The sequence below is a fragment of the Amia ocellicauda genome, unplaced genomic scaffold (assembly GCF_036373705.1).
Source record: "Amia ocellicauda isolate fAmiCal2 unplaced genomic scaffold, fAmiCal2.hap1 HAP1_SCAFFOLD_287, whole genome shotgun sequence".
NCBI classification, from domain to species: Eukaryota; Metazoa; Chordata; class Actinopteri; order Amiiformes; family Amiidae; genus Amia; species Amia ocellicauda.
In genome coordinates, this window is record NW_027102851.1 from 30,001 (window position 1) to 35,367 (window position 5,367).

A 5,367-nucleotide genomic window follows, 5' to 3' on the forward strand; every position below is an offset into this window, starting at 1 on the left:
CGAAGTACCCCCCCCCCACCCCCCCCCTAAAAAACCGTGTTCCGGGGGTTTTTCGAGAAAACAAACACACGGGGTATATAGAGGGGACTGAGACGAATCGAATGACGTGCTTTGCAAAGAAATCGGGGGCTCACAGCCCCCCCAGGAGAGGTTCAAAAGTCGGAGGACTGGTCACCTAACTCCCATTGAAGTCAATGGGGGAAAAATGAAAACTGTCAAAAAGGCTTAAAATGGTTCAAAAACCCACTGGGGCAGTAGATAATCATCCTATTTGAATTTTAAAAGTCTTAGTTTGGCGAAAAAATACCTTTTAATAATTGTTTTAGGGGTCAGAAAAATCAGCTCCGGCTGCCTGGTCACCTAGGGGAGATAGAAAATTTTTCTAAGTTTTTCACTCGGCCGCCTGGTCCCCTAACTCGAAAATTTTAAAGTGCTCCCATCGGTCCCGGGATAGGGTGGCTGATAGCTGGGAGCCCCCTGAGCACTGCCCCGGTGTTAGTTTTCGGAGAAATGCCCCCGTTGATTTGTTATGATTTTTTTTCCGCCGGCCGCCTGGTCGCCCTAATGCAAAGTCAATGGGAGTGAGGAGATAGAAAATTTTTCAAAGTTTTTCACTCGGCCGCCTGGTCCCCTAACTCGAAAATTTTAAAGTGCTCCCATCGGTCCCGGGATAGGGTGGCTGATAGCTGGGAGCCCCCTGAGCACTGCCCCGGTGTTAGTTTTCGGAGAAATGCCTCCGTTGATTTGTTATGATTTTTTTTCCGCCGGCCGCCTGGTCGCCCTAATGTAAAGTCAATGGGAGTGAGGAGATAGAAAATTTTTCAAAGTTTTTCACCCGGCCACAAACGACTCCAAAACACACTGGGGCTGTGGCTGGGACTCTCACCAGGACTGCCCCCTACTTTATTTATGGATTAAAAAGCATTCTATATTAATTTTTCGATTTTTGGGACCCGGGACGCCTGGTCACCTAACTCCCCTTCTATCCCTATGGGGGGGGACGGGGACATCGAAAACGCTCCCATCGCTGCCGAGGCACGCTGCGGGGACTCTCCCTACCATCGCCCCATGCTTCCTTTGAAGAATATATGACGTTTTTCAATTTTCACCGACATTTGAAAATCAAAACTTCAGAACATTTCATAGTTATTCTCAATGGGTTGTCTAGGGGCACACATCTCTAAACTGGGGGAAATGCTCAAAATGATTAAAAAGAAAAACAATGCCCCCAGACCCGGGGGGCTGATAGCTGGGAGCCCCCTGAGCACAGCCCCGGTGTTAGTTTCTGGAGAAATGCCCCCGTTGATTTGTTATGATTTTTTTTCCGCCGGCCGCCTGGTCGCCCTAATGCAAAGTCAATGGGAGTGAGGAGATAGAATATTTTTCAAAGTTTTTCACTCGGCCGTCTGGTCCCCTGACTCGAAAATTTTAAAGTGCTCCCATCGGTCCCAGGGTAGGGTGGCTGATAGCTGGGAGCCCCCTGAGCACTGCCCCGGTGTTAGTTTCTGGAGAAATGCCCCCGTTGATTTGTTATGATTTTTTTTCCGCCGGCCGCCTGGTCGCCCTAATGCAAAGTCAATGGGAGTGAGGAGATAGAATATTTTTCAAAGTTTTTCACTCGGCCGTCTGGTCCCCTGACTCGAAAATTTTAAAGTGCTCCCATCGGTCCCAGGGTAGGGTGGCTGATAGCTGGGAGCCCCCTGAGCACTGCCCCGGTGTTAGTTTCTGGAGAAATGCCCCCGTTGATTTGTTATGATTTTTTTTCCGCCGGCCGCCTGGTCGCCCTAATGCAAAGTCAATGGGAGTGAGGAGATAGAATATTTTTCAAAGTTTTTCACTCGGCCGTCTGGTCCCCTGACTCGAAAATTTTAAAGTGCTCCCATCGGTCCCAGGGTAGGGTGGCTGATAGCTGGGAGCCCCCTGAGCACTGCCCCGGTGTTAGTTTCTGGAGAAATGCCCCCGTTGATTTGTTATGATTTTTTTTCCGCCGGCCGCCTGGTCGCCCTAATGCAAAGTCAATGGGAGTGAGGAGATAGAATATTTTTCAAAGTTTTTCACTCGGCCGTCTGGTCCCCTGACTCGAAAATTTTAAAGTGCTCCCATCGGTCCCAGGGTAGGGTGGCTGATAGCTGGGAGCCCCCTGAGCACTGCCCCGGTGTTAGTTTCTGGAGAAATGCCCCCGTTGATTTGTTATGATTTTTTTTCCGCCGGCCGCCTGGTCGCCCTAATGCAAAGTCAATGGGAGTGAGGAGATAGAATATTTTTCAAAGTTTTTCACTCGGCCGTCTGGTCCCCTGACTCGAAAATTTTAAAGTGCTCCCATCGGTCCCAGGGTAGGGTGGCTGATAGCTGGGAGCCCCCTGAGCACAGCCCCGGTGTTAGTTTCTGGAGAAATGCCCCCGTTGATTTGTTATGATTTTTTTTCCGCCGGCCGCCTGGTCGCCCTAATGCAAAGTCAATGGGAGTGAGGAGATAGAATATTTTTCAAAGTTTTTCACTCGGCCGTCTGGTCCCCTGACTCGAAAATTTTAAAGTGCTCCCATCGGTCCCGGGATAGGGTGGCTGATAGCTGGGAGCCTCCTGAGCACTGCCCCGGTGTTAGTTTCTGGAGAACTGCCCCCGTTGATTTGTTATGATCCGTAGTTGCCGGCCGGCCGCCCGGCATTGCTCTATCGGATGGAGCGTGGGCTGGCTATGGGAGATTTAGCGATTTTCGGAACCGGCCCCGATGGCCCCCCAAACCGGGTGGCCACGAGGTGGGACCCCCCTGAGCACTGCCCCGGTGTTAGTTTTCCGAGAAATGCCCCCGTTGATTTGTTATGATCCGTAGTTGCCGGCCGGCCGCCCGGCATTGCTCTATCGGATGGAGCGTGGGCTGGCTATGGGAGATTTAGCGATTTTCGGAACCGGCCCCGATCGCCCCCCAAACCGGGTGGCCACGAGGTGGGACCCCCCTGAGCACTGCCCCGGTGTTAGTTTTCGGAGAAATGCCCCCGTTGATTTGTTATGATCCGTAGTTGCCGGCCGGCCGCCCGGCATTGCTCTATCGGATGGAGCGTGGGCTGGCTATGGGAGATTTAGCGATTTTCGGAACCGGCCCCGATCGCCCCCCAAACCGGGTGGCCACGAGGTGGGACCCCCCTGAGCACTGCCCCGGTGTTAGTTTTCGGAGAAATGCCCCCGTTGATTTGTTATGATCCGTAGTTGCCGGCCGGCCGCCCGGCATTGCTCTATCGGATGGAGCGTGGGCTGGCTATGGGAGATTTAGCGATTTTCGGAACCGGCCCCGATCGCCCCCCAAACCGGGTGGCCACGAGGTGGGACCCCCCTGAGCACTGCCCCGGTGTTAGTTTTCGGAGAAATGCCCCCGTTGATTTGTTATGATCCGTAGTTGCCGGCCGGCCGCCCGGCATTGCTCTATCGGATGGAGCGTGGGCTGGCTATGGGAGATTTAGCGATTTTCGGAACCGGCCCCGATCGCCCCCCAAACCGGGTGGCCACGAGGTGGGACCCCCCTGAGCACTGCCCCGGTGTTAGTTTTCGGAGAAATGCCCCCGTTGATTTGTTATGATCCGTAGTTGCCGGCCGGCCGCCCGGCATTGCTCTATCGGATGGAGCGTGGGCTGGCTATGGGAGATTTAGCGATTTTCGGAACCGGCCCCGATCGCCCCCCAAACCGGGTGGCCACGAGGTGGGACCCCCCTGAGCACTGCCCCGGTGTTAGTTTTCGGAGAAATGCCCCCGTTGATTTGTTATGATCCGTAGTTGCCGGCCGGCCGCCCGGCATTGCTCTATCGGATGGAGCGTGGGCTGGCTATGGGAGATTTAGCGATTTTCGGAACCGGCCCCGATCGCCCCCCAAACCGGGTGGCCACGAGGTGGGACCCCCCTGAGCACTGCCCCGGTGTTAGTTTTCGGAGAAATGCCCCCGTTGATTTGTTACGATTATTTTTCGCCCAGGCGATGTGCCTTTTCATTTTGTTTTGCACTTTCCTTCATTCCTTGGTGCATGCTACCATCTAACGGACACATTTCGGTACTGCAGTTTGAAAGTAATTTCCCCGTCTAGGGATCTCTCAATGCCCTGGGCTGCGAAAGGAGGGCAAGGACACCCTATGTTCTCATGAGTGCAAAGCCCCCCCGGCTTCAAGGCATTCCAAAAGGAAAACCGGAGACACTGCTGTACACACACACACACACACACACACACACACACACACACACACACACACAGAGAGAGAGAGAGAGAGAGAGAGAGAGAGAGAGATAGAGAGAGAGTAGTCACACAGTGGAATAAACTCCCCAGCGATGTGGTAGAAGCTGAAAGTTGGGGAACATTGTGATGGTCTATATTTCTTGGCAGATAATAAAAGATGCTCTTATCATGCCTCCGTTGATGTGTTATGATCCATAGGTTGCCGGCCGCCCGGCATTGCTCTGATCGGATGGACCGTGGGCTGCCTATGGCAGAGTATGGGCGATTCTTCAGCCGGCCCCGATGGCCCCCCAAACCGGGTGGCCACGAGGTGGGACCCCCCTGAGCACTGCCCCGGTGTTAGTTTTCGGAGAAATGCCCCCGTTGATTTGTTATGATCCGTAGTTGCCGGCCGGCCGCCCGGCATTGCTCTATCGGATGGAGCGTGGGCTGGCTATGGGAGATTTAGCGATTTTCGGAACCGGCCCCGATCGCCCCCCAAACCGGGTGGCCACGAGGTGGGACCCCCCTGAGCACTGCCCCGGTGTTAGTTTTCGGAGAAATGCCCCCGTTGATTTCTTATGATCCGTAGTTGCCGGCCGGCCGCCCGGCATTGCTCTATCGGATGGAGCGTGGGCTGGCTATGGGAGATTTAGCGATTTTCGGAACCGGCCCCGATCGCCCCCCAAACCGGGTGGCCACGAGGTGGGACCCCCCTGAGCACTGCCCCGGTGTTAGTTTTCGGAGAAATGCCCCCGTTGATTTGTTACGATTATTTTTCGCCCAGGCGATGTGCCTTTTCATTTTGTTTTGCACTTTCCTTCATTCCTTGGTGCATGCTGCCATCTAACGGACACATTTCGGTACTGCAGTTTGAAAGTAATTTCCCCGTCTAGGGATCTCTCTCTCGTCTAGGGACACTGCTGTACACACACACACACACACACACACACACACACACACACACACACACACACACACACAGTGAGAGAGAGGGAGAGATAGAGAGAGAGAGAGGTGGAGAGGGAGAGAGAGGTGGAGATAGAGAGATGGAGATAGAGATGGAGATAGAGAGAGATGGAGATAGAGAGAGAGATGGAGATGGAGAGAGAGATGGTGATAGAGAGATAGAGATAGAGAGAGAGATGGTGATAGAGAGATGGAGATAGAGA